Raw genomic sequence first — 24037 nt, 5'->3', positions numbered from 1 at the left:
TCACGGTATCTAATGCTTGCAAGTGCAGGCCAGAGCCCAGTAGATAGTTTTATAAAAAAAGGATTAGAATCCCAAATACCAGTAGAAGTATCTGTGAATCATTGTTTCCAGGGAGCTGAGAAAACCATGTATTGCTTCCTCCAGGAAGGGGGGCAGAAAATGTGGGAGGAATGAAGAAAGCTTCACAGAGAATGCTGTTTTTAAATCACTGTTTAAAGAGTGAGTAGGGTTTTGCAGGCTGGATGAAAAAGAGCAGTGAATCCTAGCCTGCGGGAACAGGAAACATTTAAGGCGGAATGGCCTGAAAGAGAATAATGCATGGTGGAAAATGCACCTCAGAAGCTAATGGAACAGAGACCCCAGGGTGGCAGAGCTGGAAGGCCTTACAGCCGCTATCCCTGACAGGCGCTCAAGTGCCTCAGAGATTTGACAGCAATGCTCTTTCCCCTCCCAATTAGATTAACTTCTGAGATGCATTTCCCACTTCATTAAAAGCAGTTTTAATTTTTCTCATAGCTCAGGTGTTGAACATCTTTAAAAAATTATTGACCATTGTGTTTTTTTGAGAATTGTCTGTTTGGTTCACTATTGGCCCATTGTTTTTACTGGAAGGTTTTTGTAAAGTTAGGTTTGGCAAAGAGTTCTCGTCCATTTTGTAGGCCGTTTCTTTCTTTACTCTGTTGATTTTCGTTTTTTCCTTAGCTGGGTAGTGCTGTTTTAGTTTCACGTAATCCATTTGTCAGAAATTGTGTTTACTTTCTTGGCTAATGCAACACTTTTCAGAAGGTTCTTCTCTGTGATTCTGCCTTAAAGTTGGTCTTTCCTATGTTTCCTCCAGCAGCTTTAAAATGTCAGATCTTGTGTTAAGGTCTTTGATCCATTTTGAGTTGAATTTTGTTCAGGGTGAGAAATACACATCTAATTTCAGTTTTCTGTGAGTGGACATGTTATTTTCTCATTATCCTTTGTGGACCAGTCTGACAGTTTTTCCTATGTATGACTTGCATCTTGCTATGTGAATTTTTTGCATCCTCTGTTGTATTTCATTGACTTACACTTTTGTTTTCTTTTCTTCTTTTTTTTTCTTTAGGTTTTCAAGGGGTTTCTCTGTATAGGCTTGGCTGTCCTGGACTCACTTAGTAGACCAGGCTGTCCTCGAATTCACAGAGATCCACCTGCCTCTGCCTCCCTGAGTGCTGAGATCACAGGCATGTGTCACTGTACCCGGTGTACATGTCTGTTTTCATTCCAGTACTGTGCTGCTCTTTTTTGTTTGCCGCTTTTCTTGCTTTATCTCTAGTATGACTTGATTTTAGGTATTATGACACTTCCAGCATCACTCTTCTGCTTAGGATTGTTTAGCTACGTAGGGTCTTCCATATGGATTTAGGATTGTTTTTCTATATCTGTGTAGATCATTACTGGAATTTTGAAGGAGATTGTGTTGCATTGGTGGGCACCTTTCAGAATACGTCTATTTTCACAATATTCTGTTGTTTTATGAGCATGGAGGATGGACCTTTCCTTCATCTTGTGACTTCAATTTCTTCAGTCTTTTTTTTTTTGATTGATTGATTGAATTTCTTACAAAAATTTATTTTATGTGTATTGATGTTTTGCCTGCACATATATCTGTGTGAGAGTATTTGATCCCCTGGAACTGGAGTTCCAGACAGTTGTGAGCTGCCAAGTGGGTGCTGGGAATTGAACCTGGGTTCTCTGAAAGAGGAGCCAGTGCTCTTAACTACTGAGCCATCTCTCCAATTCCCAGTTTCTATAGTCTTAAAGTGTTCATTGTAGGGATTTTTAATTTCTATGGTTTAGAATATCCATCTATATTTATTATCTATCTTTATCATGTACTCTTTCTATCCTAATATGTTTAGGACTTCTATTATGAAGGGATATTGAACTCTATCAAATGATCATGTGAGTTCTGTCTTCAAGTATACTTATATGGAATAATATATCTATTAATATGCATATATTGCACCAAACTTAAATCCCTGGGAAGAAATAATTTGCTCATGATGCATGGTCTTATTACTATTACTGTGTTCTTTGATTCAGTTTGTAAGAATTTTACTGAGAGTTTTTGCTTCTGGGTTAATCAGGGCAGTTGGTCTGTAGTTTTCCTTTTGGGTTGTACCTTCATTTGTTTGGTATCAGTATGATCTTGGCTTCTTAGAATGAGATTGGCACTGTTGCTTTCTGCTTTGTGAAACAGTTTGGTGAGTATTGCTGTTGGTTCTTTCGTAAAAGTTAAACAGTAGTCAGCAGCAAATCTTTCCAATTCTGAGTTTGTTTTTTTGATATGTGTGTGTGTGTGTGTGTGTGTGTGTGTATGTATGTGTGTATGTGTATGCGCGCGTGCACGTACGCATATGTGTGCTATTGTGTGTGTACATAGAGAGACTTTAAAATTATTGTTTCAATAAACATCCAGTCTCATTTGTCATGCATGGGTCTTTTTAAGTTGTTTATGTCTTTACTTAATTTGTAGATTACATGTATCTAGGAATTTATCCATTTCTAGATTTTCCAATTTATTGGACTATAGCTTTCAAAATATTATCTAATGATTCTTGGATATCATTGGCACTTGTAACATCTCTCTTTTCATCTCTAACTTTATAATTTCGGTCTTTTGTTAATTTGGCTAGGGTGTGTTGTTAGGCTTTTATGCTGTTTCTAAACGTTGAATGTGAGCATTTACATATAAACGTCTTTGTTAGAACTTCTCTAGCTGTGTCTTAGGTTCCGGGAAATTGTGCTGTTGTTTTCATTTGATTGATTCTAAGAATTTTAGAATTTCTTCTTTGATTCCTTCAATGACCCACTGTTCATTCAAAAGTATTGTTCATTTTCCTAGTATTTGTGTACTTCTATGTTTTTGTTGCTGTTGTTTTCCATGAATGTAGTGTTTGGTTGAGCATAGCTATTTACTTCATGGCCAGAGAACAAAAATGAGAAAGAAGAAATGAGTGGTGTCACATACAATTCTCCAAGCTCACGTCTCATAATATATCCTACCATATTTCCTAAAAGTACCATCCATTAGGCCACATTTTTAACACTTAGGCTTGTGGTAACACTCATGTAGTACTGAAGATCAAACCCAGGACTTTGTGCATGTAAGGAATGCAACTGAGTCACTGTACCTCCAGCCTAGCTCTTCATGAGTATTTATGAGTGTGTTTACTTGGTTTGAGGGCTCCATTGTTTTTAGGCATCATGACAGTAAGACATCATCATGGTAAGAAAAGCTGCTTTGTTTACCTTAGGTCAACTAGGAAACAGAGGACATCAGAAGTAAAGGAAAAAGATATGCCCCTTAAAAGCAGACCTCCGGTGACCCTCTTCTTCCAGCGAGGCCCAGTTTCCACCATCTTCCTATAAAATCTTTCAGTGGGTTAATCTTTTGATTGTGAAAGCCCTCATGATTTTATCACTTTTCCGAAGTCTTACTTAGGAAGGTTGCATTAGAGTAGACCTTTAACCTGTGAGTCTGAGGTAACTACATCCTTGTTTTATCAGTGCTGTCTTCTCAGTGACTTAAGGGCATGTTCAGGGTAGATCCGGGAGCTCAGTAAATTAGTGACTGCAATTACTCGGAAGTGCTTGATTGAATGAACATAGTTTTGCTCTCAAAGTCTTGCAAATTATACTTGTTGGTAAATCGTTTTTATTTTAATTGTTGTTACTTTTATGAAGCCTCTGTTTATTGTTTATATGCATGAGGGGTGAATATGGCTTGAGAAAAGCTATACAATTCAGGAATTTCTTCATGGGCTTATGAGTTAGTTGAATCTTGAGTTGAATACATATTGTGCTAATAGATTGTGAGTCACAGATGTCAAAGATATTGTAATCTTGAGCTTTATTACACAGCGTGAATTAGAAAATCAGTGGCTACTGATGTTCTGCGTTTGGGAAGGTGGGAACTTTATACCACTATTGATAGAAAGACTGCATGAAAGCACTTTGAATATGTGTCTGTGTGTGCCTGCTGTGCCCAGAGTCTGCGAATGAGAGGCTCCCTGAGCTGCTTACTGTGCTTCTGAGCTTCCATTTGGCCAGTAATAAAAATTTTAGCCTAATCTTGAGCTTGTAATATTTCTTATTCAGCTTTCCCAGGTGTTGGGCTTACAGGTGTGTATTTTCATGTCCAGCTTAGAGCTGTCATTTTGTTGAGCTTTAGTACTCTTTATTTGCACAATGTTTATCGGATGTCAAAGCCCAGAATCTGCACTGTCACTTCCTCAGACGGTGTAACTCTGCTGCTAACATCGCTTATATGAAGCTGAGCTTCTGAGTCTCGAAAACATGTTGAGAATACCCTCTAAAAGTTAAGGTATGAGAAAAATTGCCTGAATTACAACTACTTTTTGAAGTTTATTTCAGTATTTTCAATATAATTTTTTAAAAAACCCCTTAAATTATTATTATCAGAAAACTGCAAACATTTCTGAAGTGTTTTGGCATAGCATTTAAATTGGCTCAGATTATGTCCTCAGAAGATTTATTGTATAGCAGAGCTCTCCTAATTTATATTCTTTACTGAATTTAAAGTTGAAATTGATTAATACAATGGCGCCATCTAATATAAAATTTTGATTTATATGTTAGATTCAAGTAACGTTTATAAAAGTATTCTGATGTGAGAAATACAAAGGATATTTTGTGACTTGCATTTTTGTTGTGTTCAAAGTAGTTTTGCAACTTGAGCTCCCTCTTTTAACGGCCTAGCTCGCACATATCTGGTTTACAGAGAAAGGGAGGTGAACTACTGATGTGTAGAGTTGCTCTAGGAACAGAGCACTTTGCTTTAAAGAGCAAAACATTGTAGTAATTATGTTGATCCGATGTTTAAAAAGCAGCATTCTTAATGACAGTTGTATGTGCTTTGACTATATTGATTTCTTTGTACTTTTTGTATGTATTAACTCTTCAGCATAAAAATACAGTTTTCTTCTCTGTGAAAGTTAAGTTAGATGAGCTTAGTCAGGTGGTAAGGAGTCATCCTTAACCTTGTGTTAGTGTTTGTCTCTAGGCTGTTCGCTTTGACTGTCTTGAACCTGAGTTGGAAGGTTGACATGAATGCATATGCACATATGTGTGTATGTATATGAAATTTAAGTTTAGTTAATATTGAATAGATCATAACAGGTTATTGTTCTAAGTTTAGTTAATACTGAATAGATTTTTAGGGTTAGATTTTCTTTTTTTATTTCTTCCTTAGATAATTGTTTTATCTGTTCTGTTTTTCTTACACCATGCTTTTTGTCTTCTGTACTGTATATTTTTTAGGTTGACTATGATGGAGGTGTCATGTATTGAACACAGAGCCTTGTGTATACCAGGCAAGTGCTCTGTCGTTGATTACATACCCAGCCCGGCTACGGTGAATTCCGAATGGATAGTTTATAGTTACTTATATAATTTTAAATGCTAATTCCTTAGAATTGAGTAGACTCACTCAGATATTTTTTAAATATACTGACAGTTAAATAACAGAGGGCCAGGAATATGTGTCAGTATGAGGGTATTTGCTGAGCTTCTTCTGATTCTGGATCTGAGCTGTAGTATGTTTCTTGTTGGTTTTTGAGAGAAATTCTTTTCTTTCCCTGGATTTTCAGGTTATCAAGATTTCAAGTTTCAGACTTGAGAGTCCTTTTTCTTTTTTATTCATTAAGATTCCATTGTTAATTTTCTAAAGTATATGTGATAATTTAATAATTTTAAAGTGCAGTATTCATTGAGCACTTCCTGTGAGCTCATCACAGTCCTGGATAAATAAAAGTCTCTGTCCAACAGACTTGACATTCTAGAATAGTGTGCCACCACCCATCTTTCATCCCCTCAGCTTGTTTAGGACAAATGGAGTGCTTTGTAGTTATTGCTAGAATATGTAACACAGTTTATTTGTCCTAGAAGTGTAGTGTGCAAAAGCAATACTTCTGGTTCAATTTCAGTTTTGCGTTTGATGAAATGTCTCCATATCTCCTCTGATGTTATACAGATCACAGATGTACTTTCTATGTCCCTGTACTTTCTCTTAATATAACTCATGAAATCCTTGCTGTAAATTATATTTAAAAGTCATCAGGGAACTTTTTGTGTGGATTATTCAATGATTTAGTTTAGTTTAGTTTTGGGGTATTTGTGTGTGTTGGGGTAGGGAGGAAAGAGGTCTGGGATCCAACCCGGGGTTGCAGGTGTACTACTGTACTGCGCTTCCAACACCCCCACTCTGCATTCTTAATGGAAGTTTTAAAACTTTCTGTGCGTAACGCTGTTCTTTCCTGGCTCTGTTTTTGACAGTTTGACACCTCCATCTTTGTCTCTATTGTCTACAGTTACCACAACGTCTTCATTTTTATCCCTTGATTTTTAATATTCCCTGCTCTTTCTCAAAAGTCATATAATTACAGTTTTAACTACTTCTTTTATTTGAAACTTTATATCTCCGTGTATTTCTTTATATCTTTATATCTCCGTGTATTTCTTTATATCTTTATATCTCTGTGTATTTCTTAACTGTACTTTTAGCTCACTTTTCATTTTCTAGAGTGTACACTGTAGTGCATATTGTGTCTACAAAGGGGCGCAATTATTAACACCTTCTAGTTGGAGGACGGTTTTGTCACTCCACCTCTAAAGAGATTATGGATCTCTTGGTAGTCACTACCTGTTCCTTCTCCCTGCCGGACTCTGGCAGCCACTCGTCTGTCTGTAGATTGCCTGTCTGGATATTGTGTAATGGACTTAGGCAACACCTCTTCTGCATTTACTTTTTATTTAGCATAGTGTTTTGAGAGCCTCTCAAGTTGTAGAGACAAACTATTACTTTGTTTCTTGTGTAGTAGATAGTATGACTGTGTCATGTTTTACGCATCCAGGCATCCTCGCAGACATTTAAGTTGTTTTGGTTTTCTCTATTTGACCATTATGGATTTGTATACAAGTTTTTGTGCTACATATATTTCAGTTTATTTGTGTATATATTTGGAAGTAAAATTATTGCTACGTAATATGTAACTATATATAGCATTTTGAGAAACTGAAAATTTGTTTTTCAAAGTAGATCTACCATGTTATACTTTATCAGTATATAAGAATTTTTAGTTTATCTCCTGATCAGAATTTTTTTTTTTTAATTGTAGCTGTCAGGAGAGTATGAGGTAATAGCTCAGATTTTGATTTAGAATTCTCTAGTGAGGAATAATGTTAATCAACTTTTCATATCCTCATTGGTAATTGAAGTATATTTTGTTTTCATTTGTGATACTGGACCTTGCCCAGGCTGCCTTCTTCCTCACCACCCTCCTGCTTTATCCTTCTGCAGTTCGGTGTGTACCTCCATACCCATCCTGGGGTGGCAGTGTTTTTGGTTTTTTGTTTGTTTGCTTGTTTGTTTTTGTTTTCGTTTTTGAGACATTTTTTGTGTGTGTGTGTGGTCCTGGCTGTCCTGAAGCTCACTCTGTAGACCAGGGCAACCTTGAAATCGGCCTCTGTCTCCCAAGTGCTAGGATCAAAGGTGTGTGCCACCACATTCAACTATATATCAGTATTTTGGAGAAGTACCTAATCAGATCCATGTTGGGATTCTTTTTTTTTTTGTCAGACAGGGTCTCATTATGTAGAATAGGCTGGCATCAAACTCACTGAGATCTGTCTTCCTCTGCCTCTTGAGTGCTAGGATCAAAGGTGTGTGTCACAACACTTGGCCAAGAGTTTTATTTTTGCAATTATAATATGTAAATAATTTCTCTCTTCCTTTTTCTTTCTCAAAACCCTCCCATATATCCCTTCATGTTTCTTTCAAATTGTTATTATATGCATGTGTGTATATATACACACACACATACTGCCTATTTAGCTTGCCTTCAACCCTCCCCCTTTCTCTTTCTCTTTTTTTCTCCTCTCCTCTCCTTGTTCTTTGCCCTTTCCTCCTTCCGCTTTGTCTCTCCTAATCTCTATCTCTGTTTCTTTTCTTGTTTTTTTGTGACAGGGTTTTGGTGTGTTCACGTGTCCTAGGTTTACCTGGACATAAGGTTCTCTTCTTCTTAGTGCTGGGATTACAGGTATGAACTTTAAGGACTTTCAAAAAAAAGGTGGTTTCAAATATCAGATACTTATTAAAGCAAAGGTTCCCAGATGATTATTGTATATTAACTGAGAAATGTAGAATTAAAATGATATAACATAGATTATAAGAACATTGATTGAGGAACCCAGTTATTATAGATGTCTGTGAATCCTGGCTCTGTCACTTTCCATAATCTTGGGCAAGTCATTGCTGTTTCAGAGCCTTCACTTCCTCTGTCATAGGATCCCTGTGAAGCACTTAAAATATCTGTGTTATGAAATAACATACCTTGGGACAAATGTAGTTAATAGTTTTCTTTCCTGTCACGGTGATCAATACCTGACAAAAGGCATCTATAATGAGGGAAGGATTTATTGTGGCCCATGGTTTGAGAGGGGGGACTCTTTTGTGGAAGGGACGGCATGGTGGAGTTCATATAGCAGCATGTGGTTGGAATTTCTCTTACCTTGGTATATATAACAAGAAGCCAAGAAATGAAATACCAGCAGCCATCTAGCTCTCCTCTCTTTTCCTTTTTGTTCATTCTGGGTTCTCCAGCTCATGGATGGTGCTCCTCACCTCAGGGTGAGTCTTCCCTCCTTAGTTACTTCTCCCTGCAATTCAGGGTATACCTCACTCTTTTCTAAAATGTTTCTTAATCCTATCAAGTTGACAAAAATCAACATCAGTATGTAAAACTCATATACAGGTTGGAATATGGAGAACTGCTGAGAATAGTTTGGCTTCAGTAATCATCTAAGTGTGAGTTCTTATGTCATTGTAATATTCCTAGGAGCCTTATTATGGGGAATGTTAAAGAGGTACTAAGTACCAGCTTCAAACCAGTTGTGATGGAACACATCTGAAATCTTGGCACTAGGGAGACCACTAAGGCAGGTTGATCAAAGAATTCAAGGAGTCTTGGATTCCATTTTGTTACCCTCTAACAAAAACAAAACACCATAAGATGAAAGCAGGATAATGTTAACACAGGGTCTGATTGCAAAAAGTATTCTGTACATTCAATAAATCAGTTAAGTATAGAATAGTGAAAGTTATAAAACAACATAGTTATGAAGTCATGGTGTCACAAGTATGTGCTTAATTTTATTATCATTAAGTGTTGCATATGTATGTATGTGTGTAAAGCAGCTGTGTGCGTGATGCACGTCTATGGAGCTGTCAGGCTTGTGTTGTAAGTGCGCTTACCTGTGAGGCATCTCACCGGCCCTGCCGAAAGTATTTAATGACACTTAAAAAATAGGTGAAATGTAAGTCCTGTGGAGTGATATAAGTGGAAAGGCAAAAATGTCATTATAATGAGTATGTCTCTAATTCTAGGAGATAGTGCAAGACATTAAAATGTTTATTGTATACTACATATAGATAAATATATTGTGCTGTTGACAGCAGCTTATTCTTGAAAGCTTGAAGTATTTGTTTTGATTTTCTTTTGTACTTATTTTGTTATTCTGGTTTCAATAATGATTTAAAAATTATTTTTAAGTTGTAGGTTTGGCTGGCCTGGAGCTCTCTATATAAACAAGGCAGGCTTTGAACTCAGAGATCTGCCTGTCTCTCGTCTGCAGTTCTGATATTAAAGACACACTCAGAGAAAATAGATTATTTTAGATAAGGATCATATGAGGCCTGACTCTCAGTCAGCACTACTGCTATTGAAGGTTTATGAACTTTGAATTAACTGTTTGTCTTTTATAGTAAAACAGTTTGTTCATCTAGAATGAGAAATTGGATTTATGTTTATTTAAAATTTTTAATTAACTGATTTTATGTATATGGCTGTTTTTATCTGCATTCATGTGTATTGCCTATACACAGAGGCCAGAAGAGATTGTCAGATCCCCTGGAACTGAAGTTATAGAGAGTTGTGAGATGTTATGTAGGTGCTGAGTTTGAACCTGGGTCCTTTGGAAGAGTAGCTAGCACTCTTTTTTTTTTTTCCCCACAGAATTCTAGTTTATTTTTTTAAAGTATTTTTTTGGTATTTATTTTTTAATTCTTTATTAATTACACATTATTCACTTTGTATCCTCCCTATGGTTCCCACCCTCCTCCCGTCCCAATCCCTCCCTTCCTCCACCCTCTGCACGCATGTCCCTCCCCAAGTCCACTGATAGGGTAGGACTTCTTTTCCTTCCTTCTTATCCTAGTCAATTAGGTCTCATCAGGAGTGGCTGGCTTCATTGTCTTCTTCTGTGGCCTGGTAATGCTACTCCCCCCTCAGGGGGAGGTAATTAAAGAGGAGGCCAATCAGTTCATGTCAGAGACAGTCCCTGTTCCTATTACAATGGAACCCACTTGGAAACTGAACTGCCATGAGCTACATCTGTGCAGGGGTCTTAGGTTATCTCCATGTATGGTCCTTTGTTGGAGTATCAGTCTCAGGAAAGACCCCTTGCTCAGATTTTTTGGTTCTGTTGTTCTCCTTGTGGAGTTCCTGTCCTCTCCAGATCTTACTGTTTCCCGCTTTCATAAGGTTCCCTGCACTCTGCCCAAAGGTTGCCCATGAGTCTTAGCATCTGCTTTGATACTCTGCAGGGCAAAGCCTTTCAGAGGTCCTTTGTGGCAGGCTCCTGACTTATTCCCTGTTTTTTCCTTCTTCTTAGGTCTCTTTGCCTTTCTGGATAGGGATTGAACATTTTAGCAAGAATCCTCCCCCTTGATTAGTTTCTTTAGGTGTATAGATTTTAGTAGGTTTATCCTATATTATATGTCTATATGAGTGAGTATATATCGTGTGCATCTTTCTGCTTCTGGGATAGCTCAGCCAGGACGATCTTTTCCAGATCCCACCATTTACCTGCAGATTTCATGATTTCCTTGTTTTTTATTGCTGAGTAATATTCCATTTTGTAAATATACCACAATTTCTGTATCCATTTCTCCACTGAGGGGCATCTGGGCTGTTTCCAGCTTCTGGCTATTACAAATAAAGCTACTACAAACATGGTTGAGCAGACATCCTTATTGTGTACTTAAGCCTCTTTTGGGTATATGCCTAGGAGTGGTATAGCTGGATCTTGAGGAAGCGCTATTCCTAGTTGTCTGAGGAAGCGCCAGGTTGCTTTCCAGAGTGGTTGTACAAGTTTACATTCCCACCAGCAGTGAAGGAGGGTTCCCCTTTCTCCAGAACTTCTCCAGCATGTGTTGTCACTTGAGTTTTTGATCTTAGCCATTCTGATGGGTGTAAGGTGAAATCTTAGGGTCGTTTTGGTTTGCATATGACTAAGGACGTTGAACATTTCTTTAAGTGTTTCTCTGCCATTTGATATTCCTTTATTGAGAATTCTCTGTTTAGCTCTGTGCTCCATTTTTTAATTGGAATACTTGATTTGTTGCTGTTTAACTTCTTGAGTTCTTTATATATACTGGAAATTAGTCCTCTGTCAGATATAGGGTTGGCAAAGATCCTTTCCCAATCTATAGGCTGTTGTTTTGTTCTGATGACAGTGTCCTTTGCTTTACAGAAGCTTTTCAGTTTCACGAGGTCCCATTTATTGATTGTTGCTCTTAGTGCCTGTTCTGTTCAGGATGTTGTCTCCTGTGCCAATGAGGTCAAGCCGCTTCCCCACTTCTTCTTCTAAGCGGTTTAGTGTGTCTGGTTTTATGTTGAGATCTTTGATCCACTTGGACTGTAGTTTTGTGCAGGGTGATAAGTATGGATCTACTTGCATTTTTCTACCTGTAGACTTGCTAGTACTCTTAACTGCTGAGCCAGCTCTTCAGCTCTGGACTTACATTTTATAGGGTGCTACAGTAGAGTGGTAAAGCACTGAGAAGTCAGGTGTGACAATTTGGGGACTATAGCTGTGGAAATGACCGCATAGGTCCATAGCTTGTGTATTTCTACCTCTTATTAGCTGTGTGGCATTTGATGAAAACTTAGCCTCTTTGTGCTTTAGTTTTCTTATGGGAATAATAATAATATTTTGTAGGTATTGAGAAAATTACATGAGCTGGGTGTGGTAGAAAAATGCACTTGGAAATAGAGGCAGGTGGACTATGAGTTCGAGGCTAGTTTGGTCTACAGAGTGAGTTCCAGGACAGCCAGTGCTGCACAGAGAAACCCTGTCTTGAACAACCAAAAAAAAAAAAAAGTTGAATGAGTTATTATGTGTAAAGGAAGTAATTTTGGGCCTGCCACACAATTTCACTATATAACATCCCTTATGTAGTTGTTTTTTTTTTTTTAATAAATTTTTTTTATTGTTACAGTTTATTCATTTTGTATCCCAGCTGTAGCCCTGTCCCTCATCCCCTCCTAATCTCACCCTCCCTCCCTCTTCTCCTCACATGCCCCTTCCCTAGTCCACTGATAGAGGAGGTTCTCCTCCCCTTAGGTGTGACCCTAGCCTATCAGATCCCATCAGGACTGGTTGCATTGTCTTCCTCTGTGGCCTGGTACAGCTGCATTCCCCCCAGCGGGAGATGATCAAAGAGCCAGCCACTGAGTTCATGCCAGATATGATCCCTGCTCCCCTTACTAGGAACCCACTTTTGGAGGCTGAGCTGCCAAGGGCTACATCTGTGCCAGGGTTCCAGGTTATCTCCATGCATGATTGTTGGATTGTTGGTTGGCGTATTGGCCTTTGCAAAGACCCCTGGGCCCAGTTTTTTTGGTTCTATTGATCTCCTTGTGGAGCTCCTGTCCCCTCCAGGTCTTTCATTTCCCCTTTCTTTCATAAGATACCCTGCATTCTGCCCAAAGTTTGGCTTGAGTCTCAGTATCTGCTTCTGTAGCCTGTTAGGTAGTTCACAGGCCCTCTGCAGTAGGCTTCTGCCTGTTCCATGTTTTCTCCTTCTTCTGATGTCTGTGATGTCTATCCCATTTGCTTTCTGAGTGAGGATGGAGTGCAACTTCCCTAGGGTCCTCCTGCTTATGTAGTTTCTTAATGCCAGGAATATTGTTAGCCAACATGGTGGTTGTTAAATTTGTGTATCATTTAAAAACTTTAGTTTTCTGTTTAGGTATGTTGAAAATTGTGGAGTTTGCTAGTTTGTAAAGTGTAGTAATTTGGATTTTAAACACTTCTGACTTCATACTTTGCTTTCTTACTTTAGGTTCTTTTTTTTTTTTAAAGATTTATTTATTATTTATACAACATTCTTCCTGCACACCAGATCTCACTATAGATGGTTATGAGCCACCATCTGGTTGCTGGGAATCGAACTCAGAACCTTTGAAAAAACAGCGAGTGTTCTTAACCTCTGAGCCATCTCTCCAGCCCCTACTTTAGGTTCTTATACTGGTAGTTTCTATAGGCCTTAAGTTATCTCATTGATGAGGGTTTTTGGAGAACTCAGCACTAAAATCTTACTTGATTTTTCTAGAGTTTTGTCTAACTCTTTCGATGCCACAGTGTGTACTTTAATCTGTGATAAATCGCAGTGTAATTTTCTTTAGTTGTACCTATTTTTTTCAACTGATATTTTAACTTCAGCTGTAGCATAAGGGTTAAGATAATGTTATAGCAATTGACTAGCTTATTGTAGAAAAACCTAACATTTTGGTCTTTTAAACCCAGCTAGAAATTGGTATAACATAATTTTCCATTTCACTCAATTGATGCATAGGTGTTACTCAGTTTAATCCCAGAAAAGAATGTACTCAACTGTTAGTAAGAAATAAATCATACTCACACTTAGAATTAGTACCCATGTCGAAGTTCGTTCTGTAATCTGGAATGAAGGCCGCCGAAATTAGTTTCATATTATGTCATTATCTTTCACACTATATGAGGTAATTAAGTTCTTCAGTCAGTAGTGACTCAGCTATTGCATTCCTTTGGAAATTTTTGTCTGAGAATAGGTCAATATGGTAGCAAAGTTTGTGCAGTTATATAATGAAGGTAATTATATATTTGTTTTCTATGGGTACAGGAGCAGAAATTGTATTTCAGTACATTCTTTTTTTTTTTTTATTATTATATGTCTTTAGAAGGTTCCCCTTCTTTGTGCAGGGTATGTGAAGTGATTGCCAGCTGCAGGGGTCATTATTTCTGCAAATTACCTAGAAACATAAGGAATTTTTTTTGTTGTTTTGTTTTTACCGACTGCATTAGTTACTTTTTGTTGCAATGATGAAATGATGAAATATCATGACCAAGGCAACTCAAAGATGAAAGGTTTGGGGTTATTTTAGCTCAGTGATAAAGCATGTGCCTCATGTATTGTAAAGCAGTGTGTGGTAGTTTGAATAGGTTTGGCCCACAAAGACTCACTCACCTGTTTGAGGTTTGGCCCGAGGGGAGTGGTACTATTAGGAGGTGTGGCCTTGTTAGAGGAGGTTTCCTATGCTCAAGCTCCACCCAATGTGAAATGTGTAGACAATTTCCTCCTCGCTGCCTTTGGATTAAGATGTATAACTGTTTGTTGTTGTTCTTTTGAGACAGGGTTTCCCTGGCATTCCTGGACCAGGCTGGCCTCCAATTCAGAGATCTGCCTCTCTCTCCCCAGTGCTGGGATTATATGTGTGTGCTGCCATACCTGACTGCCACACACTGCTAACTTTTATCTCCTTCTCCAGCACCATGTCTTCCTGTATGCTGCCATGCATCTCACCATGGTGACAATGGACTAAACCTCTTAAACTCCATGGCAGTCCCAATTAAATGTTTTCCTTTATAAGAGTTGCCTTGGCTATGTTGTCGCTTCACAGCAATAAAACCCTAAGACACTCTGGACCCAGTCACTAGTAATGCAGAAAGTGGGGGAAAATACATATGTAGCAAAATACAAATTGGTCATTATATTAAATCAGCACAATACGTACTGTTATAAAGGTTATGATAGTGACACCAGCTTTTTATTTTGCAATTAGTGAATCCAAGATAACTTTCATTTTAATTTTTGAATTTAGTTTAAAAAATTTAATAGTGAATTTAAAAAGGAGAGATAAAGGGATAAACATATAAAGCTGTTTAAAGGTGCTCTAAAGGGTCGGTCTGGTCAGCCTTTTCTTTCAATGCTTTTCTTTGACTCACTCACTAGAGTTGTTAATCCAGCATGGTTGTTTCCTTGTTGCTGAGAGAGCCATGTGTTTGTTCTGCAGTCTGCATTCAGCTTTTTTAGCTTTGGCTAAATCCCAAAGTCAGTTCGTCTTACTCAGTGACTCACACCTTGGGATTCTACCCTGTGCTACTCCAAGAAAACCATTTCAAGTGCAGATTTTGTCATGAATCTACTTGCTTTGGACTCTACTTTCTCATCTATTTTATAGACTCTTCTGAAAATATGCTTCTGAGTTTTAAGTAAGTTCCTTGTATAGTTCTTTTTTATGGGTGGATCAAACAAACATCTTTGCATCATTCCCAACTGATTTTAGTTCAGAATAATCATTTAAGAATAAGTGACAAATTACCTACCAAAAAAGAGTGATAAAGGAGCTCTTTAAAAAAAAATGTGATATAGAGAAACAAACAACCCAGAATCTCCAAAACGATCCTGTATAACAACAGATCATCTGGAAGTATCTCCATCCCTGACCTCAAGCTGCACTACAGAGCAATAGTAATAAAAACTGCATGGTATTGGCATAGAAACAGAAAGAAGGATCAATGGAACCAAATAGAAGATCCAGAAATAAACCCACACCATATGAATACTTGATTTTTGACAAAGAAGCCAAAACCATTCAATGGAAAAAAGATAGCATCTTCAACAAATATTGCTGGTCCAACTGATGTCTACATGCAGAAAAATGAAAATAGATCCATATTTATCACCCTACATAAAACTAAAGTCCAAGTGGATCAAAGATCTCAACATAAAACCAGATACACTAAATCGGTTAGAAGAAAAAGTGGGGAACAGCCTAGAACTCATTGGCACAGGAGATAACTTCCTGAACAGAACACCAACAGCACAGGCTCTAAGAGTAACAGTCAATAAATGGGACCTCATGAAACTGAAAAGCTTCTGTAAAGCAAAGGACACTGTCATCAGAACAAAACAACAGCCTATAGATTGGGAAAGGATCTTCACCAACCCTATATCTTTCAGAGGGCTGATACCCAGAATATATAAAGAACTAAAGAAGTTAAAAAGCAATAATCAAGCAATCCAATTAAAAAATGGCTAAAATAAAAAACTCAAATGAGAACACATGCTGGAGAGGTTGTGGAGAAAGGGGAACCCTTCTCCACTGCTGGTGGGAATGTAAACTTGTACAACCACTTTGGAAATCAGTCTAGTGCTTTCTCAGACAATTAGGAATAGCGCTTCCTCCAGACCCAACTATACCACACTTAGGCATATATCCAAAAGTTGCTCAAGTACACAACAAGGACATTTGCTCAACCATGTTTGTAGCAGCTTTATTTGTAATAGCCAGAACCTGGAAACAACCCAGCTGTCCCTCAACGGAGGAATGGATACAGAAATTGTGGTATTTTTACAGAAGGGAATACTACTCAGCAATTAAAAATGAGGAAATCATGAAATTTGCAGCAAATGGTGGGATCTAGAAAAGGTCATTCTGAGTGAGGTATCCCAGAAAGAGAAAGACACACTTGGTATATACTCACTTATTTAGACTTATAAAATATGATAAACATAATGAAATCTGTACACCTAAAGAAGATAAGAAAGAAGACCCAGGATAAGATGATCAATCCTCACTTAGAAAGACAAATGGGATGGACATTGGATGTAGGAGAAAACAAGTAACAGGACAGGAGCCTACCACAGAGGGCCTCTGAAAGACTTTACCTAGCAGTGTATCAAAGCAGATCCTGAGCCTCATAACCAAACCTTCAGCAGAGTGCAGGGAATCATATGAAAGAAGGGGGAGTTAATATGACCTGGAGAGGATAGGAGCTCCACAAGGACCAAATATATCTGGGCAAAGAGTCTTATATAAGACTGTTTCTCCAGCCAAGGACCATGTATGGATATAACCTGGAACCTCTGCTTGGATGTAGCCCGTGGTAGCTCAGTAAAGTGGGTTACCCTAGTAAGAGGAACAGGGACTATTTTTGACATGAACTCAGTGGTGGGCTCTTTAAACTCCCCATCCCCCAAGGGAGGAACAGCCCTGCTAGGCCACAGAGGAAGACTTAGCAGCCAGTCTTGAAGATACCCGATAAAACAGGGTCAGATGAAAGGGGAGGAGGTCCTCCCCTTGGAAAGGGGCAGGGAGGAGATGCGGGAGGGAAGGTGGGATTGGGAGGGAATCAGGGAGCGGGATGCAGCAGGGATACAGAGTTAATAAAATGTAACTAATAAAAATAAATTTTAAAAGACCTTTTAAAAAATGTGTATTTTATGTACATGAGTTCTATATTTGCTTGTATGCCTGCATGACAGAAGAGGTCATCAGATCCCATTATAGATGGTTGTGAGCCACCATTTGGGTGCTGGAAATTGAACTCAGGACCTCTGGAAGAACAGCTAGTGCTCTTAACTACTGCATCCCAATAAAGGAGCTTTTTTAAAGCAAGTAATAAAAATTTATCTTTTATTTTTTCCTTCTAACATCAGAGATTGTTCTCCTCTCTGATTAAGTATTAATCATATGTTGCATAATTACTACCATAGTTTGGTACTTTACCCACACTTAAAATATGCTTCTTTGTTAATATAGGGCTGTGTGGTATTTATACTGTTGGTAGTTTGGTTTTCATGAAATCAAAGATGAAGAGATGGTATATGATAATCAAGAAGTCAGGGATGATAAGTAAAACATCTTCCTATTCATTTTTATTATGCTTTGTAGTAGTTTTGTTTTATTAAAAATAAAGTCAGATGTGGTGGTAGGCACTTGTAGTTCCAGTACTTAGGAGAGGAGACTGAAGATGCTCTTGAGGCCAGCATGGGCTATATAGCAAGACCCTGTCTCCAAAAAAGAAAATTAAATTCAGAAACAAACAAACAAACAAACAGAAAAGCATTTAACTTGTTTAATATAGTAATAATTTTCTTTATGGTATCTGTTCTTTTCTGGAATGGTAAGTGATCTTCTCATAGGTAGTGATTATATATATATCTCATAGGCAGTGCTTCTCAGAGGTAGTCTTTTCCACTCTGATCCCTTGGTTACTTTATGACCTCAAGAAAAGAGATCCCTGTAACTTTTGGAATTAGAAATTCTGGGTTGAAGTGTGTTGTGATTTTGCTAGATTTCTTCTGCTCTTTGTCTCTGCTCTTCTGTTTTTGGTAGTTTATTCAGATCAGCATGACTTCTGTATGTAGACTTTTGGAAACAGTAGGTAGCTCTTGACCTCTTTAGGTATTATTTTTCCTGAAGTTTTTCTGTTGTGTATGTCTGACTATTCTGTCAGAAATTATTTCAAGCATTTCCTGTACTGGTTCCTCTTTTAGGAGTTTGAGTTATTTTTTTCTCACTTATATTAGTATTATTTAATATGATTAATTTTTTAATTATTTTAAAATGTGTGTCTTAGTGTGCGCATGATACAGGTGCCCACAGAGGCCAGTGGATCCCCAGGAGATGGAGTTATAGAGGGTTGGTTGTAAGCTGCTTGATATGTGCTGGCAGTCTCTTGGGACCTCTGAAAGAGCAGTTCATACTCCTAACTACTGAGCCCTCTCTAGTGTCTAGGACATGTAACTGTAGTGAGCAGTTAATGGTTGTGTGTTTCATTCATGTTTATCTTTGTTTCCTTCAATTCTCCGTATCTTCCTCTTCCTTGCATATTTGTACTACTGAGGCTTGAGTCTGTGGCCCCATGCCTGTGAGGCAAATGCTTTTGCAGAACCCCATTCTTAGTCTCTTTTTCAAATTTACTTTTGGACAAAGTCTTGCTAAGTTTCCCAGGCCAGCAGTTTTCTTTCCTGCCTCAATTTCCCAGTAGTGTCTGGGATCACAGGTGTGTACGCCACTCCCAACTCTTGTCCATATTTTTTATTTTTGCCTGCATTTACTCACTGCATGTACACAGAGAATCTAAAAGTGAAATGTCCAAAACTGAAGAGAGTCACACATCAACCACAGCCCCTCCAGGATTTCTAAACACACCTGGGCTGCCCAGGTAGCCAAAGCTAGAACCCTGTGCTTTCAGTACTCAGCGCATAGAATCTACCATTTAAGCTCTTTTTACTGCTTCTAAAATTGTCCAAGTTCAAAACATTATTATTTACAAGCCTTATAACCGAGTGTCCAAGGCTTTAGTCTAGCACCTCTCAAATTTTTTCCTGCCCTGAATGAAGTACCAGTTTGATTTCTATACTTCCCTGCCTGAAATCTATAGTGATGAATCCCATATCATCTGTATTATAAACACTGTATTTGCTTAACGCTTCTGGAAGAAAGGCTTGATGACTGCTTACTTTTCTAGTCTTATTTCCTGTCTTCTTAGTCTTCTATTTTCCGCTTATCTCTTCCAACTTCTCTCTTGCCAGCCATACTTGCTTTGTTGTTTCCAATATTTTGATGCTCAGGCTGTTCAGTCCCCATTATCCAGACATAGTCTTATATAGACTAAACATGGGATGTCCTTATTGAGGAAATCTATTCCTTGGGGGTTAGGGCAGGTCCTGTGCTCTGTGGGGGTGGTGGGTCGCTTTTTTTCCTTTTAATGTATAAAGCAGTGTGTGTTCCTGTGTAACAGTATTCTCAGTTGCGTACTGTAGTTGTAGCGCTTTGGGGCTCTGAGCTGAGAAGACGGCTTGAGCCTAGCAATTTGAGGATACTCTGGGCAATATGACAAGAGTATCACCTCTAAAAAAGTCTCTTGACGTCACTTTTTCTTCTATGTTTTGTTTATTTCTTTGCTTTCCTGTAAAACAAAGTCCATTGAAAGATTTATCTACATATGTGGTCTCTCTATTTTCTCTTGAGTCATTTTGGCTTTTATTCTCCGTTACTATACTTTCAATTTTCCTTTTTTGGTAGGAGGGGCTTTCAAGAAATAGTTTCTCTGGACTTGCTTTGTAGACCAGGCTGCCCTCAAACTTACATCAATCTGCGTACCTCTGCCTCCCCGAGTGCTGGGATTAAAGGCGTGTGCCAACACGCCCGGCTTGTACTTTTAATTTCATTTTGTTCCTTTCAGCTGTTGTTCTTACTGGGATCATTAATGACATCTAGATTGCTCTTTCCAGTAGTCAGTTTCTGTTTCATACCTTACTTACTTAGCGCAGCATTAGTTCATCCCAATATTCCTGGGAAACACCCTTCACGCCTTCACACAGTTCCAGGAAATAACCTTTTCTCAAGGTATTTTTTTATACTTGTTTATTATTTTTCACAGTTTCTTACTTGATCTTCATCTCCCTAACCCTTACACTTTGAGTTGTTTCAAGGTTGGACCTCTTGTTTATCTGTAATTGCTGTGTGGGTGATCTCATCTACTTTATGACTTTAAATTCCATTCATATTATGTTGGAAACCAAATTTCCTGTGCTGTTGAGTAAATGGTTAATATTATACATTTTCAGTTTTGTAACATTGCTTCAGCGGTAGGGACCCTGGAGACCTTAGGTATATTAAGGCTCATGGTTTAAATTACCCCTAAGTTAAAAGAAAAAAATCCCAAACAGAACAGGTTGCCAAAAGTTTTCTATTCAGAACTTAGTTCTGTAATCTTAAAAGACAAAAAAACAAAACATACAAACAACAACAAAAAAAAAAACCACCAAAAAACCTACCCAAATAAAAAACCAGTTGCTGTGAAAACTCTTAAAATTAAAAGTCTGATTTTATTCCTGAAGGTAGTAACTTTACTTCTGAACACTGTGTTTTTTTTGTTTGTTTGTTTGGTTTGTTTTTTTGGTGAGTTTTGACTGTGTGAAAGGTGATAGATAACAAGCCTACTGTTCCTAACCATTTTTAACTTACTGAATTTCTCCTTTGATTATCCTTGAAATTTATCCTTCTGTGCTTGGAAAATGTTGTTTTTTGTGCTTTTCCTCTTATTTTGTGATACTTGTCTTTCTTTGTTGTCCCCACACCCCCTCTAACAGTAGTGTGTGTTTGTGTGTGTGTGTGTGTGTTTGTGTGTGTGTGTGTGGTGTGTGCATTCAGGTGCATGGTATGTGTGGAGGCCAGATGTTGGGGGTCTGTGCCTTTTGTTGCTCTCCACCTTATTTTCCAAGACAGGATTCCTCACTGAACCTAGAGCTCACCTGTTTGGATCAGGTTCCATCGGCGGGCTCTAGGGGCCTGCTTTTCCAGCGCTGTATTGTAGTGCGTACCACATGACTTTCAGTGGGTGCTGGGGCTCCGAACTAAGTCCCAACCATCTCCTCAGCCTTTTTCTTTCCTTTCCCATTTACCTTTTTACATTATTTTCCACTAATGACCATAATGTGCTCATTGAAGAAGTTGTTGGATTTAGTGAATAAAGTTTTATATCCTTAAGGTAAAAGTTAACTCTTTTAGGTTCTCTTTGTGGTGATAAGGACTGTAAACTGTTGGTGTACATTCTTTCGGTTTTTGTTTCCTAATACTGTAATCTATATAGTTGACTTATAAAAATAAATAATACCTTCATTACATTTTAATCCTGGTACTACAGCTGCATTTTATTATTTCTGAAGATTGCATTATATTTCATCAGATGGTTATGGTGTGGATTTTTGCTGTTGTTTTGTCTCAGATGTGCAGTTCCCCTTCCTTCGCCTCTGGAGTGTTTGGGTTAGAGGCATGTTCACCAGGCCCTGCTTATCATACACTGTGAATGGGCTTTAGAGTTATTTCAAGTTTGTGATTGTTCTAGCACTATGGTGGTGGGTATCCAAGAGCAAATATAATAGTCTGTAGTGTTTTGGGAGCCCGTGAAGACCACCTAGCCAATCACATGGTAGTATCTCATATTTGGCATTGGAATTTTGGTTTGAAAACCTGTGTCTTAACCACCTTGCAGATTACTCCTGTTCAAATTCTGTTTTTCTTTTTTGAGTCTATGAAAAACCCAAATTTATTAGGCCTGTGTGTCAAATAGTTGGTATGAAGTAGTATATACATTATTTCAATAATATTAAAGCTTGTCTTTCCAGACGGTTTTTGTAACAGAAGATCTGATCATTTTATTTTCCCCATCACTACTATAGATCTGCCACCTGGCCAGTTTGTCAGCCTTATCTTACTGATGCATGAAATAAAATCACTCCTATTTCATAGAGGCTTGAGAGAAACAGAAGATAATAGAGCAGAATGTTGAAGTTAAAACAGTGTAAAGTCTCACATCTGTAATGCCATCTCTTGGGAGTTGGAGGCAGGAGAACCAGGTATTAAAGGTCATCCTTGCCTGTATAACACATTGAAGGCAAGCCTGTGTGAAGTCTGCATAGCCTGGAAGCGTAGGATCTTGTTTCAGAAGCAAACAGGAAAACAAAATATTTAAAATGCACCTTTCTCACCCTTGCTAGTTTAGGAACACTTTTAGCAAGTTACTTAGTTTCTTTTGATTCTCAGTTATTACTGTAGTGTGGGGATAATATAACAAGTGCCTTAAGTGGAAAAAAATGTATGCAGAGGAGCTTGTCTAAGCATGTAGTAAATGCGTAACACAGATTATAATGATTGTGAGTTGTCATTAGCAATGAGTTCCTTGTTTGGCTTTGCTTTGTGTGACTAAAACTTGTAGATAGTTAAATTCTTGGTGGAAATGGTATTGCTTTTCATGGAGGTGAAAGAAATCATTCTTTAAAAATGTATGTATTCTTTTATTTAGTTTGTGCGTATGTGTATTCGTCTGTGACATGGCTCATATGGAGGCTTTCTTTTTCTACTGTGTGTGTTCCAGGGATTGATCTCAGGTTGTCAAGCTTGATGGCAAACCCCTTTAACTTGCTGATCCAACCCACTGGCCCAGAAATCAATTCTTTTAAAAGAAAAGTTTGCATAGTGGTGCACACATTTTATTACAACACTCAGGAGACAGGAGCGGTAGATCTTTGTGAGTTTGAGACCAACCAAAGGTTCCATAGCGAGACCTATCTCAAAACAAACAAATGAGTGAAATTAATTAAAAGAAAAATTCTTCAACTTGGAGAATTTCTCCAACTTGGCTGTCAAATTTTTCCTAGCGGATATGTTTAGTATCCATGCTTAAGCCATAAATGGGGGTAGAAATTGAACATAATACTTTGTTACTGAATTTCAGTTCAAAATTTTAAAAGAATGGGAGTACTGCTTATTCTGAGAAGTGGTAAATGTTGGGAGTAGATTGGAGTTTGAACACCTGAGTCATGTGGTGCAGAAAATCAGGGGCCTCTCCACTTCACCTTGTAAGGAGTCTATTTCCTTTAGCCCAAATAGTCATTCACCGTGATAAGGTAGTCTTTTCTCAGATAAGATTTTTTATGGATTGTATCATTGTTTATATTTATTTACCTATATATAGTTATTAAGTTTACTTTTGCAAAGAAAAAAGCATCTGCTCCAGACTTTGGCCATAAATATTGACAGAGGAATTCTTTAAATATTACAGTTTGCTTTGAGTATGTAAAGTCTAACTGTGTTTTCTAAGAAGGGACTAGTTATTGGTAGCAGAATGGAACAAGTCATGAACTCTTTTATTCCTAGTAACTCTGACTGCAGTTCATTTTCCCTGGAGCTGCTATATCATCAGAGATATTAGAATTTTTTGTTTGTTTTTAGTTTTTCAAGACAGGGTTTCTCTGTGTAGCCCTGGCTGTCCTAGGACTCACTGTGTAGACCAGGCTGGCCCCGAACTCACAGAGCTCCGCCTGCCTTTGCCTTCCAAGTGCTGGGATTAAAGGCTTACACTACTATGTACAACTAGAATAATTTTTTAAATCCGATTTTCTTTTAATAATCGTAGCAGAAAAGTTTGCAACAAGTGCAATAGAAAATCTCTTGTTACTGTAGTCATTCCAGACACTAGCAGGTGGACACGGGCACACACAGCAGCCCTCTGAGGTCCTGGTGTCGAGACTGTGTGCGGAGTCTCCCATGCCTGAGCCAGTTCCTAAGCTGAGTCCAAGCCGATTCCTGAT

At 38.1% G+C, this 24037-nt stretch overlaps 1 protein-coding gene across 28 annotated transcripts in view; it reads left to right on the top strand.

The window, feature by feature from the left end:
* The window catches only part of Slmap (sarcolemma associated protein), a 119777-nt gene that overhangs the window by 8331 nt on the left and 87409 nt on the right, over window positions 1-24037 (top strand). The gene's annotated exons all lie outside the window — the stretch shown is intronic.

Source organism: Meriones unguiculatus, chromosome 9, assembly GCF_030254825.1.
Source record: "Meriones unguiculatus strain TT.TT164.6M chromosome 9, Bangor_MerUng_6.1, whole genome shotgun sequence".
Lineage (NCBI taxonomy): Eukaryota > Metazoa > Chordata > Mammalia > Rodentia > Muridae > Meriones > Meriones unguiculatus.
This window is presented reverse-complemented; position numbering and strand designations above follow the sequence as displayed.